Consider the following 16,035-nt stretch of genomic DNA (forward strand, 5'->3'; position numbering starts at 1 on the left):
TGCTATTTTATAAGTGGAGCCTTCTCTGACCACCCTCTCTCAAATCCCGTGGCCATCTTTCCCACCTCCCATCACTATCTGCCCTCTTATGTTGGTTTATTTTTCTGTACAGAACTTGACACCATCAGGCCTATTTTTTTATGATCTGCTTCCCTTCCTTAGAATGTGAGCTTCAGGTTCACTGGGATTTGGTCTCTGTATTTTACCCCAGGGCCTTGGCTAGTGCTTGGCATAGATGATAGGCTCAGTAAGTCAAAGTTGGACAACAAATGAAGAAGCTCAGAAAGATACACACCTGACTACAAATCCTTTAAAGAATAATGTATTTAATGTGGATTTTCTTCAGGGGTTGGTGAGAGAGAACTTTAAGACATAGGATAAAAGAAGATTTTTAGAAATTCCTTTCATCTCAAGATTATTTCTCGAGGCTACCCCTCTTTCTTTTTCCTTTTTTAAAATTTATTTATTTAGCCTCTCTCCCTATACATGAGTTTTGGAGATCCTCCTTACTTTTTCTGCTTCTCTTTCATCTACTACTTATGAAAAGAGTTTTAGCTCTAGCCTACTGGTTCCCTAAGTTTGGACTCTAGACCTGCAGCGTCAGCATTACTGGAACTTATTAAAAATGCCAATTATAAAGCCCCACCTCAGACCATCTGAATAAGAAACTCTGGGCTGGGGCCTAGCAATCTATGGTCCTGCTAGTAGCACCACTCTCCTTTCCATCCACATGCATATCTGCCCCCTAAAGGTCCAGTGGTTCATTGAGAAAGTTTAGAACACTTTCCTTGTGTGTGTGTGTGTGTGTGTTTTGTAAAAGACTGCAATTTTTATAACATTACACATCTTTGTATGTCACAGGTTAATTACCTGCAACATTTGCAAACTGTCTGTGGAAAAGAACTACCTTTTGTTTCTAAAATCCCTTGTGAGCTCCAGACGGAGGGGAAGTTGCTGATACTGGAGCTTGTGGGTGGTTGTGAGGGTGCTGGCAATGGGTCTGTTTCAGGCACTGTTGCTCTCCTGCTGCATCTGGGAGGGATGTGCACTCTTGCCACGTCGGACTGCTTCCCTCAGGCTTCAGGTTGATTTGCTATTAGCATTTTTCTCAGCCTGAAAGTCTGAGAGTCATAAAATTGTGTTTTCCCATAAAATTGTATATTTGTGTGCCTTTGTGGTCCAGTGTTAGGAACCTCTGGATTAGTTGATCAACTGTCAAGAAAGCACATTCTAACCATTCTAGTTAATCAAAGTTTCCTATGCAAACTCTTATTTTATAAAAATGGCGCTCAGAGAAAATGAGAAGATTTTGTTTTCTTTCTGCAACAATAAAGACAATAAGTTAGATTAAGCAGAAACAAAGCACTCATTTCGTATTTTTTTAAATATGAAATTTATTGTCAAATTGGTTTCCATACAACACCCAGTGCTCATCCCAACAGGTGCCCTCCTCAATGCCCATCACCCACCCTGCCCTCCCTCCCACCCCCCCATCAACCCTCAGTTTATTCTCAGTTTTTAAGAGTCTCTTATGGTTTGGCTGTCTCCTTCTCTAACTTTGTTTTTTTTTTTCCTTCCCCTCCCCCATGGTCTTCTGAAGTTTCTCAGGATCCACATAAGAGTGAAAACATATGGTATCTGTCTTTCTCTGTATGACTTATTTCACTTAGGATAGCACTCTCCAGTTGCTATGGAGATGCTATGGAGGCTCCAGAATCCACGTTGCTACAAAAGGCCATATTTCATTCTTTCTCATTGCCAAGTAGTATTCCATTGTGTATATAAACCACAATTTCTTTATCCATTCATCAGTCGATGGACATTTAGGCTCTTTCCATAATTTGGCTATTGTTGAGAGTGCTGCTATAAACATTGGGGTACAAGTGCCCCTATGCATCAGTACTCCTGTATCCCTTGGGTAAATTCCTAGCAGTGCTATAACTGGGTCATAGGGTAGGTCTATTTTTAATTTTTTGAGGCACCTCCACACTGTTTTCCAGAGCAGCTGCACCAATTTGCATTCCCACCAACAGTGCAAGAGGGTTCCCATTTCTCCACATCCTCGCCAGCATCTATAGTCTCCTGATTTGTTCATTTTAGCCGCTCTGACTAGTGTGAGATGGTATTTCAGTGTGGTTTTGATTTGTATTTCCCTGATGACGAGCGATGTTGAGCATCTTTTCATGTGCCTGTTGGCCATCTGGATGTCTTCTTTAGAGAAGTGTCTATTCATATCTTCTGCCCATTTCTTCACTGGATTATTTGTTTTTCGGGTGTGGAGTTTGGTGAGTTCTTTAAAGATTTTGGATACTAGCCCATTGTCTGATATGTCATTTGCAAATATCTTTCCCATTCTGTCAGTTGCCTTTTAGTTTTGTTGATTGTTTCCTTGGCAGTGCAGAAGCTTTTTATCTTGAAGAGGTCCCAATAGTTCACGTTTGCTTTTAATTCCCTTGCCTTAGAAGATGTCTCGAGTAAGAAATTGCTACGGCTGAGGTCAGAGAGGTCTTTTCCTGCTTTCTCTTCTAGGGTTTTGATGGTTTCCTGTCTCACATTCAGGTCCTTTATCCATTTTGAATTTATTTTTGTGAATGGTGTAAGAAAGTGGTCTAGTTTCAACCTTCCGCATGTTGCTGTCCAGTTCTCCCAGCACCATTTGTTAAAGAGGCTTTTTTCCATTGGATGTTCTTTCCTGCTTTGTCAAATATTAGTTGGCCATACATTTGTGGGTCCAATTCTGGAGTCTCTGTTCTAATCCATTGGTCTATGTGTCTGTTTTTGTGCCAATACCATGCTGTCTTGATGATGACAGCTTTGTAGTAAAGGCTAAAGTCTGGGATTGCGATGCCTTCTGCTTTGGTCTTCTTCAAAATTACTTTGGCTATTCGGGGCCTTTTGTGGTTCCATATGAATTTTAGGATTGCTTGTTCTAGCTTCGAGAAGAATGCTGGTGCAATTTTGATTGGGATTGCATTGAATGTGTAGATACCTTTGGGTAGTATTGACATGTTGACAATATTTATTCTTCCAACCCATGAACATGGAAGTTTTTCCATTTCTTTATATCTTCTTCAATTTCCTTCATAAGCTTTCTATAGTTTTCAGCATACAGATCTTTTACATCTTTGGTTAGATTTATTCCTAGGTATTTTATGCTTCTTGGTGCAATTGTGAATGGGATCAGTTTCTTTATTTGTCTTTTGTTGCTTCATTGTTAGTGTATAAGAATGCAACTAATTTCTGTACATTGATTTTGTATCCTGCAACTTTGCTGAATTCATGTATCAGTTCTAGCAGACTTTTGGTGGAGTCTATCAGATTTTCCATGTATAGTATCATGTCATCTGCAAAAAGTGAAAGCTTGACTTCATCTTTGCCAATTTTGATGCCTTTGATTTCCTTTTGTTGTCTGATTGCTGATGCTAGAACTTCCAATACTATGTTAAACAGCAGCGGTGAGAGTGGGCATCCCTGTTGTGTTCCTGATCTCAGGGAAAAAGCTCTCAGTTTTTCCCCATTGAGGATGATGTTAGCTGTGGGCTTTTCATAAATGGCTTTTATGGTGTTAAGTGTGTTCCTTCTATCCAGACTTTCTCAAGCGTTTTTATTAATAAAGGGTGCTGGATTTTGTCAAAGGCCTTTTCTGCATCGATTGTCAGGATCGTATGGTTCTTCTCTTTTTTTTTATTAATGTGATATATCACGTTGATTGATTTGCGAATGTTGAACCAGCCCTGCATCCCAGGAATGAATCCCACTTGATCATGATGAATAATTCTTTTTATATGCTGTTGAATTCAATTTGCTGGTATCTTATTGAGAATTTTTGCATCCATATTCATCAGGGATATTGGCCTGTACTTCTCTTTTTTTACTAGGTCTCTGTCTGGTTTAGGAATCAAAGTAATACTGGCTTCATAGAATGAGTCTGGAAGTTTTCCTTCCCTTTCTATTTTTTGGAAGAGCTTGAGAAGGATAGGTATTATCTCTACTTTAAACGTCTGGTAGAACTCCCCTGAGAAGCCATCTGGTCCTGGACTCTTATTTGTTGGGACATTTTTGGGAACTGATTCAATTTCTTTGCTGGTTATGGGTCTGTTCAAGTTTTCTATTTCTTCCTGTTTGAATTTTGGAAGTGGGTGGGTGCTTAGGAATTTGTCCATTTCTTCCAGGTTGTCCAGTTTGTTGGCATATAATTTTTCATAGTATTCCCTGATAATTGCTTGTATTTCTGAGGGATTGGTTGTAAGAATTCCATTTTCATTCATGATTTTATCTATTTGGGTCATCTCCCTTTTCTTTTTGAGGAGCCTGGCTAGAGGTTTATCAATTTTGCTTATTTTTTCAAAAAACCAACTCTTGGACTTTCGGCAAGATGGCGGCTTAGGAGGACGCTGGGCTCACCGCACGTCCTGCTGATCACTTAGATTCCATCTACACCTGCCTAAATAACCCAGAAAACAACAGAGGATTAGCAGAACGGAGTCGCCGGAGCCAAACGCAGACGAGAGGCCCGCGGAAGAGGGTAGGAAGGGCGGTGAGGCGGTGCGCGCTCCACGGACTGGCGGGAGGGAGCCGGGGCGGAGGGGCGGCTCGCCGGCCAAGCAGAGCCCCCGAGTCTGGCTGGCAAAAGCGGAGGGGCCTGACGGACTGTGTTCCGACAGCAAGCGCGACTTAGCGTCTGGGAGGTCATAAGTTAACAGCTCTGCTCGGAAAGCGGGAAGGCTGGAGGACAACCAGAGGGAGAGCTGCTGAGCCCCCTGACAACAGAGCTCAGTTTGGTGGGGAACAAAGGCGCTCGCCAGCGCCATCTCCCCCGCCCATCCCCCAGCCAAAATCCCAAAGAGAACCAGTTCCTGCCAGGGAACTTGCTCGCTCTGCGCAAACACCCAACTCTGCGCTTCTGCGGAGCCAAACCTCCGGCAGCGGAACTGACTCCCTCCCGCTGCCACAGGACCCCTCCTGAAGTGGATCACCTAAGGAGAAGCGATCTAAGCCTGCCCCTCCTGCCCCCGTGCACCTTGCCTACCCACCCCAGCTAATACGCCAGATCCCCAGCATCACAAGCATGGCAGGGTGCAAGTAGCCCAGACGAGCCACACCACCCCACAGTGAATCCCGCACCTAGGAGAGGGGAAGAGAAGGCACACACCAGCCTGACTGTGGCCCCAGCGGTGGGCTGGGGGCAGACATCAGGTCTGACTGCGGCCCCGCCCACCAACTCCAGGTATACACCACAGCACAGGGGAAGTGCCCTGCAGGTCCTCACCACGCCAGGGACTATCCAAAATGACCAAGCGGAAGAATTCCCCTCAGAAGAATCTCCAGGAAATAACAACAGCTAATGAGCTGATCAAAAAGGATTTAAATAATATAACAGAAAGTGAATTTAGAATAATAGTCATAAATTAATTGCTGGGCTTGAAAACAGTATACAGGACAGCAGAGAATCTCTTGCTACAGAGATCAAGGGACTAAGGAACAGTCACGAGGAGCTGAAAAACGCTTTAAACGAAATGCATAACAAAATGGAAACCACCACAGCTCGGCTTGAAGAGGCAGAGGAGAGAATAGGTGAACTAGAAGATAAAGTTATGGAAAAAGAGGAAGCTGAGAAAAAGAGAGATAAAAAAATCCAGGAGTATGAGGGGAAAATTAGAGAACTAAGTGATGCACTAAAGAGAAATAATATACGCATAATTGGTATCCCAGAGGAGGAAGAGAGAGGGAAAGGTGCTGAAGGGGTACTTGAAGAAATAATAGCTGAGAACTTCCCTGAACTGGGGAAGGAAAAAGGCATTGAAATCCAAGAGGCACAGAGAACTCCCTTCAGACGTAACTTGAATCGATCTTCTGCACGACATATCATAGTGAAACTGGCAAAATACAAGGATAAAGAGAAAATTCTGAAAGCAGCAAGGGGTAAACGTGCCCTCACATATAAAGGGAGACCTATAAGACTCGTGACTGATCTCTCTTTTGAAACTTGGCAGGCCAGAAAGAATTGGCACGAGATTTTCAGGGTGCTAGACAGAAAAAATATGCAGCCGAGAATCCTTTATCCAGCAAGTCTGTCATTTAGAATAGAAGGAGAGATAAAGGTCTTCCCGAACAAACAAAAACTGAAGGAATTTGTCACCACTAAACCAGCCCTACAAGAGATCCTAAGGGGGACCCTGTGAGACAAAGTCCCAGAGACATCACTACAAGCATAAAACATACAGACATCACAATGACTCTAAACCCGTATCTTTCTATAATAACACTGAATGTAAATGGATTAAATGCACCAACCAAAAGACATAGGGTATCAGAATGGATAAAAAAACAAGACCCATCTATTTGCTGTCTACAAGAGACTCATTTTAGACCTGAGGACACCTTTAGATTGAGAGTGAAGGGATGGAGAACTATTTATCATGCTACTGGAAGCCAAAAAAAAGCTGGAGTAGCCATACTTATATCAGACAAACTAGACTTTAAATTAAAGGCTGTAACAAGAGATGAAGAAGGACATTATATAATAGTTACAGGGTCTATCCATCAGGAAGAGGTAACAATTATAAATGTCTATGCGCCGAACACCGGAGCCCCCAAATATATAAAACAATTACTCATAAACATAAGCAACCTTATTGATAAGAATGTGGTAATTGCAGGGGACTTTAACACCCCACTTACAGAAATGGATAGATCATCTAGACACACGGTCAATAAAGAAACAAGGGCCCTGAATGAGACATTGGATCAGATGGACTTGACAGATATATTTAGAACTCTGCATCCCAAAGCAACAGAATATACTTTCTTCTCGAGTGCACATGGAACATTCTCCAAGATAGATCATATACTGGGTCACAAAACAGCCCTTCATAAGTTTACAAGAATTGAAATTATACCATGCTTACTTTCAGACCACAATGCTATGAAGCTTGAAATCAACCACAGAAAAAAGTCTGGAAAACCTCCAAAAGCATGGAGGTTAAAGAACACCCTACTAACGAATGAGTGGGTCAACCAGGCAATTAGAGAAGAAATTAAAAAATATATGGAAACAAACGAAAATGAAAATACAACAATCCAAACGCTTTGGGACGCAGCGAAGGCAGTCCTGAGAGGAAAATACATTGCCATCCAGTCCTATCTCAAGAAACAAGAAAAATCCCAAATACAAAGTCTAACAGCACACCTAAAGGAACTAGAAGCAGAACAGCAAAGGCAGCCTAAACCTAGCAGAAGAAGAGAAATAATAAAGATCAGAGCAGAAATAAACAATATAGAATCTAAAAAAACTGTAGAGCAGATCAACGAAACCAAGAGTTGGTTTTTTGAAAAAATAAACAAAATTGACAAACCTCTAGCCAGGCTTCTCAAAAAGAAAAGGGAGATGACCCAAATAGATAAAATCATGAATGAAAATGGAATTATTACAACCAATCCCTCAGAGATACAAGCAATTATCAGGGAATACTATGAAAAATTATATGCCAACAAACTGGACAACCTGGAAGAAATGGACAAATTCCTGAACACCCACACGCTTCCAAAACTCAATCAGGAGGAAATAGAAAGCTTGAACAGACCCATAACCAGCGAAGAAATTGAATCGGTTATCAAAAATCTCCCAACAAATAAGAGTCCAGGACCAGATGGCTTCCCAGGGGAGTTCTACCAGACGTTTAAAGCAGAGATAATACCTATCCTTCTCAAGCTATTCCAAGAAATAGAAAGGGAAGGAAAACTTCCAGACTCATTCTATGAAGCCAGTATTACTTTGATTCCTAAACCAGACAGAGACCCAGTAAAAAAAGAGAACTACAGGCCAATATCCCTGATGAATATGGATGCAAAAATTCTCAATAAGATACTAGCAAATCGAATTCAACGGCATATAAAAAGAATTATTCACCATGATCAAGTGGGATTCATTCCTGGGATGCAGGGCTGGTTCAACATTCGCAAATCAATCAACGTGATACATCACATTAACAAAAAAAAAGAGAAGAACCATATGATCCTGTCAATCGATGCAGAAAAGGCCTTCGACAAAATCCAGCACCCTTTCTTAATAAAAACCCTTGAGAAAGTCGGGATAGAAGGAACATACTTAAAGATCATAAAAGCCATTTATGAAAAGCCCACAGCTAACATCATCCTCAACGGGGAAAAACTGAGAGCTTTTTCCCTGAGATCAGGAACACGACAAGGATGCCCACTCTCACCGCTGCTGTTTAACATAGTGCTGGAAGTTCTAGCATCAGCAATCAGACAACAAAAGGAAATCAAAGGCATCAAAATTGGCAAAGATGAAGTCAAGCTTTCGCTTTTTGCAGATGACATGATATTATACATGGAAAATCCGATAGACTCCACCAAAAGTCTGCTAGAACTGATACATGAATTCAGCAAAGTTGCAGGATACAAAATCAATGTACAGAAATCAATTGCATTCTTATACACTAACAATGAAGCAACAGAAAGACAAATAAAGAAACTGATCCCATTCACAATTGCACCAAGAAGCATAAAATACCTAGGAATAAATCTAACCAAAGATGTAAAGGATCTGTATGCTGAAAATTATAGAAAGCTTATGAAGGAAATTGAAGAAGATTTAAAGAAATGGAAAGACATTCCCTGCTCATGGATTGGAAAAATAAATATTGTCAAAATGTCAATACTACCCAAAGCTATCTACACATTCAATGCAATCCCAATCAAAATTGCACCAGCATTCTTCTCGAAACTAGAACAAGCAATCCTAAAATTCATATGGAACCACAAAAGGCCCCGAATAGCCAAAGGAATTTTGAAGAAGAAGACCAAAGCAGGAGGCATCACAATCCCAGACTTTAGCCTCTACTACAAAGCTGTCATCATCAAGACAGCATGGTATTGGCACCAGAACAGACACATAGACCAATGGAATAGAATAGAAACCCCAGAACTAGACCCACAAATGTATGGCCAACTCATCTTTGACAAAGCAGGAAAGAACATCCAATGGAAAAAAGACAGCCTCTTTAACAAATGGTGCTGGGAGAACTGGACAGCAACGTGCAGAAGGTTGAAACTAGACCACTTTCTCACACCATTCACAAAAATAAATTCAAAATGGATAAAGGACCTAAATGTGAGACAGGAAACCATCAAAACCTTAGAGGAGAAAGCAGGAAAAGACCTCTCTGACCTCAGCCGTAGCAATCTCTTACTCGACACATCCCCAAAGGCAAGGGAATTAAAAGCAAAAGTGAATTACTGGGACCTTATGAAGATAAAAAGCTTCTGCACAGCAAAGGAAACAACCAACAAAACTAAAAGGCAACCAACGGAATGGGAAAAGATATTCGCAAATGACATATCGGACAAAGGGCTAGTATCCAAAATCTATAAAGAGCTCACCAAACTCCACACCCGAAAAACAAATAACCCAGTGAAGAAATGGGCAGAAAACATGAATAGACACTTCTCTAAAGAAGACATCCGGATGGCCAACAGGCACATGAAAAGATGTTCAGCGTCGCTCCTTATCAGGGAAATACAAATCAAAACCACACTCAGGTATCACCTCACGCCAGTCAGAGTGGCCAAAATGAACAAATCAGGAGACTATAGATGCTGGAGAGGATGTGGAGAAACGGGAACCCTCTTGCACTGTTGGTGGGAATGCAAATTGGTGCAGCCGCTCTGGAAAGCAGTGTGGAGGTTCCTCAGAAAATTAAAAATAGACCTACCCTATGACCCAGCAATAGCACTGCTAGGAATTTATCCAAGGGATACAGGAGTACTGATGCATAGGGGCACTTGTACCCCAATGTTCATAGCAGCACTCTCAACAATAGCCAAATTATGGAAAGAGCCTAAATGTCCATCAACTGATGAATGGATAAAGAAATTGTGGTTTATATACACAATGGAATATTACGTGGCAATGAGAAAAAATGAAATATGGCCTTTTGTAGCAATGTGGATGGAACTGGAGAGTGTGATGCTAAGTGAAATAAGCCATACAGAGAAAGACAGATACCATATGGTTTCACTCTTATGTGGATCCTGAGAAACTTACCAGGAACCCATGGGGGAGGGGAAGGAAAAAAAAAAAAGAGGTTAGAGTGGGAGACAGCCAAAGCATAAGAGACTGTTAAAAACCGAGAACTGAGGGTTGATGGGGGGTGGGAGGGAGGGGAGGGTGGGTGATGGGTATTGAGGAGGGCACCTTTTGGGATGAGCACTGGGTGTTGTATGGAAACCAATTTGTCAATAAATTTCATAAAAAAAAAAAAAGACATAAAAAAAAAAAACCAACTCTTGGTTTCACTGATCTGCTCTATAGTTTTTTAGATTCTATATTGTTTATTTCTGCTCTGATTTTTATTATTTCTTTTCTTCTGCTGGGTTTGGGGTGTCTTTGCTGTTCTGCTTCTATTTCCTTTAGGTGTGCTGTTAGATTTTGTACTTGGGATTTTTCTTGTTTCTTGAGATAGGCCTGGATTGCAATGTATTTTCCTCTCAGGACTGCCTTCGCTGCGTCCCAAAGCGTTTGGATTGTTGCATTTCATTTTCATTTGTCTCCATATAATTTTTAATTTCTTCTCTAATCGCCTGTTTGACCCATTCATTCTTTAGTAGGGTATTCTTTAACCTCCATGCTATTGGAGGTTCCCAAACTTTTTCCTGTGGTTGATTTCAAGTTTCATAGCATTGTGGTCTGAAAGTATGCATCGTATGATCTCAATTCTTGTATACTTATGAAGGGTGGTTTGTGACCCAGTATGTGATCTATCTTAGAGAATGTTCCATGTGTACTTGAGAAGAAAGTATATTCTGTTGCTTTGGGATGCAGAGCTCTAAATATATCTGTCAAGTCCATCTGTTCCAATGTATCATTCAGGGCCCTTGTTTCTTTATTGATCCTCTGTCTAGATGATCTATCCATTGTTGTAAGTGGGGTATTAAAGTCCCCTGCAATTACCACATTCTTATCAATAAGGTTGCTTATGTTTGTGATTAATTGTTTTATATATTTGGGGGCTCCCATATTTGGTGCATAGACATTTATAATTGTTAGCTCCTCCTGATGGATAGACCCTGTAATTATTATATAATGCCCTTCTTCATGTCTTGTTACAGCCTTTAATTTAAAGTCTAGTTTGTCTGATATAAGTGTGGCTACTCCAGCTTTCTTTGACTTCCAGTAGCATGATAGATAGTTCTCCATCCCCTCACTTTCAATCTGAAGGTGTCCTCAGATCTAAAATGAGTCTCTTGTAGACAGCAAATAGATAGGTCCTATTTTTTTTATCCATTCTGATACCCTATGTCTTTCAGTTGGAACATTTAGTCCATTTATATTCAGTGTTATTATTGAAAGATATGGGTTTAGAGTCATTGTGATGTCTGTAGGCATCACAATCCCAGACTTTAGCCTCTACTACAAAGCTGTCATCATCAAGAGAGCATGGTACTGGCACAAAAACAGACACATAGACCAATGGATTAGAACAGAGACTCCAGAATTGGACCCACAAGTGTATGGCCAACTAATCTTTGACAAAGCAGGAAAGAATATCCAAATGAAAAAAGTCTCTTTATTTTATTTTATTTTATTTTATTTTATTTTATTTTATTTCATTTTATTTTATTTTATTTTATTTTTTTTATGAAATTTATTGACAAATTGGTTTCCATACAACACCCAGTGCTCATCCCAAAAGGTGCCCTTCTCAATACCCATCACCCACCCTCTCCTCCCTCCCACCCCCCATCAACCCTCAGTTTGTTCTCAGTTTTTAACAGTCTCTTATGCTTTGGCTCTCTCCCATTCTAACCTCTTTATTTTTTTTTCTTCCCCTCCCACATGGGTTCCTGTTAAGTTTCTCAGGATCCACATAAGAGTGAAACCATATGGTATCTGTCTTTCTCTGTATGGCTTATTTCACTTAGCATCACACTCTCCAGTTCCATCCACGTTGCTACAAAAGGCCATATTTCATTTTTTCTCATTGCCACGTAGTATTCCATTGTGTATATAAACCACAATTTCTTTATCCATTCATCAGTTGATGGACATTTAGGCTCTTTCCATAATTTGGCTATTGTTGAGAGTGCTGCTATGAACATTGGGGTACAAGTGCCCCTATGCATCAGTGCTCCTGTATCCCTTGGATAAATTCCTAGCAGTGCTATTGCTGGGTCATAGGGTAGGTCTATTTTTAATTTTCTGAGGAACCTCCACACTGCTTTCCAGAGCGGCTGCACCAATTTGCATTCCCACCAACAGTGCAAGAGGGTTCCCGTTTCTCCACATCCTCTCCAGCATCTATAGTCTCCTGATTTGTTCATTTTGGCCACTCTGACTGGCGTGAGGTGATACCTGAGTGTGGTTTTGATTTGTATTTCCCTGATAAGGAGCGACGCTGAACATCTTTTCATGTGCCTGTTGGCCATCCGGATGTCTTCTTTAGAGAAGTGTCTATTCATGTTTTCTGCCCATTTCTTCACTGGGTTATTTGTTTTTCGGGTGTGGAGTTTGGTGAGCTCTTTATAGATTTTGGATACTAGCCCTTTGTCCGATATGTCATTTGCGAATATCTTTTCCCATTCCGTTGGTTGCCTTTTAGTTTTGTTGGTTGTTTCCTTTGCTGTGCAGAAGCTTTTTATCTTCATAAGGTCCCAGTAATTCACTTTTGCTTTTAATTCCCTTGCCTTTGGGGATGTGTCGAGTAAGAGATTGCTACGGCTGAGGTCAGAGAGGTCTTTTCCTGCTTTCTCCTCTAAGGTTTTGATGGTTTCTTGTCTCACATTCAGGTCCTTTATCCATTTTGAGTTTATTTTTGTGAATGGTGTGAGAAAGTGGTCTAGTTTCAACCTTCTGCATGTTGCTGTCCAGTTCTCCCAGCACCATTTGTTAAAGAGGCTGAAAGACAGTCTCTTTAACAAATGGTGCTGGGAGAACTGGGCAGCAACATGCAGAAGAAGGAAACTAGACCACTTTCTTACACCATTCACAAAAATAAACTCAAAATGGATAAAGGACCTGAATGTGAGACAGGAAACCATCAAAACCCTAGAAGAGAAAGCAGGAGAAAACCTCTCTGACCTCATCTGTAGCAATTTCTTACTGGACACATCTTCAAAGGCAAGGGAATTAAAAGCAAACATGAACTATTGGGAAAGAGCCTAAATGTCCATCAACTGATGAATGGATAAATAAAGTGTGATTTATATACACAATGGAGTACTACGTGGCAATGAGAAGGAATGAAATATGGCCCTTTGTAGCAACGTGGATGGAACTGGAGAGTGTTATGCTAAGTGAAATAAGCCATACAGAGAAAGACAGATACCATATGTTTTCACTCTTATGTGGATCCTGAGAAACTTAACAGAAAACCATGGGGGAGGGGAAGGAAAAAAAAAAAAGAGGTTAGAGTGGGAGAGAGCCAACCATAAGAGACTCTTAAAAACTGAGAACAAACTGAGGGTTAATGGGGGGTGGGAGGGAGGGAAGTGAGGGTGATGGGTATTGAGGAGGGCACCTTTTGGGATGAGCACTGGGTGTTGTATGGAAACCAATTTGACAATAAATTTCATATATTAAAAAAAATAAAGTAAAAAAATAAAATAGCTGTTTTTAAAAAAAAAAGAAAGAGTCAGACACTTAACCAATGAAGCCACCCAGGCACCCCAGAAATTATTAAACTTAGAAATTCTCCATAAAACACGTATTTCTAATCATTTGATATTGGCTAAAATGGACGAAAGATTAACACTCCATTATTCAAAGAGCTTTAAAAGGACATCTGTGCTTTAAAAATATATCCTTTACCATGAACTTTTGTACTAATAACTTTTTTAAAGGATGTAATAAATCAATGTATGTTCTTAATATCCGTGTTCAGGGAGATATTGTTGATCACTAATGCCTACCCATTATCTAACTTGTTACCTAGGAAGAGTGTGAGGAAACTGGTTACCTTTGAAGAGAGAGAGAAGTTCAGACATGATAGCATGTAGCATCAGAGCAAATGTGATGAAGGCAAAGCTAGAAGAAGGCTTGCAGGACAAGATAAGGACACTGGGAGACTGGGAAAGTGAGATCAAATTTTTATGTGGGGGATTCCTCAAAACAAAGCATATCAAAATAAAACAAAGTAATAGAAGACATTTTGCCCAGGGCAGGCTCAGCCTGACTCATACTCAGACTTCTGACTTCCAAAACATGCCCTTTGGCCAGTGACCACTCACTTAAGACAAAAAGCAGCTGGGTCTCGTGTTTGGAAGTTTGGTGGCCTGGGAATTTTAAATGATAAATGCTAAGCAGAGCTTACCATAAAATAAATAAGATGCATCTTAATTTAGCCTGCAAATATTTAAGTGAATGGATTCTAATAAGCTCTCTGACTAGGCCTGATAAGTTCTTGGGAAACTGATGTAAGTCCAACAGAAAAACATGGTTGGGTCATTCAAGACTGTGGTTTATTGGCCTTAGTGATTGGAAAATTTTGTAGAAGATGATTTTTTTTTTTTGGTGACAAAATTAAAAGATTTACAAGGCAATGAGTTGTCATCTATAATTTATTCTTCCCAGGTAAATATGCAGATGCAGGGTTTCTAATGTGCATCATTCTGGCAGGGTATCTTATATGTACAACATAAAACTTGGTGTGAAAAAGAGCCGGTAAAATATTAGTCGTAATTCATGGTGTTTTTTTCCTACAATGAAAGAAGATAAAAATTCTTTGAAGTATGTGGTGGTTAGGCTTCCCTTATTTGCTTGAAACATTATTGTCTCGTTCTCCTTTCCCCTTGTATCTAATCAGTTGACAATTTCTGGCAATTCTTCTGCATGCTTTGTTACACACATTCCTTTCTTTCCATCTCCACTGCTGTTGCCTGTGTAGGCCAGTTGCTCCTTAATTTGCATCTCTTCTGGGAATTGTTGCAACTGCATATCTGCATCCAGCATTTCCTCATGTTTCACATCTTAGTTAAAACATGATATTTTCATTCCCTTTATTTTAGCCATTATGGTAGTTGTGAAATGGTATCTCATTGTGCTTTTAACTTGGGTTTCTTGAACAATGAGTGAGCTTGAACACCTTTTTGTGTTCATCGAACATTTGGATATTCTCTTTGTGAAATGCCTGTGAAATCTCTTGACCATTTTTCTATTAGATTGTCTGTCTTATTAATTTATAAGAACTTTTTGTATAATATAGATACAAGTCCTTTGTTGATTTTATGTGTGGTGAAGCTTTTCTACCAGTCTATGGCTTGCTTTTTTCTCTCTTTATGGTATCTTTGGATAAATAAAATTTACTAATTTTGCCAAATAAATCAATGTTTTCTGTCATGATTACTACATCTTACGTCCTGTTTAAGAAATAATTACTGACACAAAAGTCAAAAAAGTGTCCTATGTTGTCTCTGAAACTTGATTGTTATTTTTTACATTTAGGTGCATAATCTGGAGTTGATTATTGTGTATGATGTGATGTAGGAGTTAAGTTACATTTTTCCCCACTATATCAGATTGCCAGAAATATCAGGCACTATCCCATTCATAAAGATTATGACTGTATCAGATTATAGCTAAACTATTCATAAGAAAAGGCTTTGTGTACTGCACTACAGTGTGAACTTTGTCATCAGTTGTGTTTCCATATATGTGAGGGTCTTTTTTGTGATTCTCTATTCTGTTCCATTGGTCTACTTGTTGAAACTTTGCCAAAACCTTGCTGTTCTTGTTGATTTTCTTAAAGAGAAAAGAAGTACTCTTCTGGATCATCTCAATAAAACACAAGGGTAGTGAAGTATATTAGCATCTTATATATACATATATATGCCATTTTATTGATGCATAATTTACATATAGTAAAATTCACTTTTCTTAGGTATACAGTTCTAAGACTTTTGACAAATGCATACAGCCATATATCCACCACCAAATTAAGCTATAGAACATTTCCAACACCCTCAAAATTCCCTCAGGCCCCTTGTAGCCAATCCTTTCCCCTACTCTCAGCCCTTGGC

The sequence above is a fragment of the Prionailurus bengalensis genome, chromosome B2, assembly GCF_016509475.1.
Source record: "Prionailurus bengalensis isolate Pbe53 chromosome B2, Fcat_Pben_1.1_paternal_pri, whole genome shotgun sequence".
Lineage (NCBI taxonomy): Eukaryota > Metazoa > Chordata > Mammalia > Carnivora > Felidae > Prionailurus > Prionailurus bengalensis.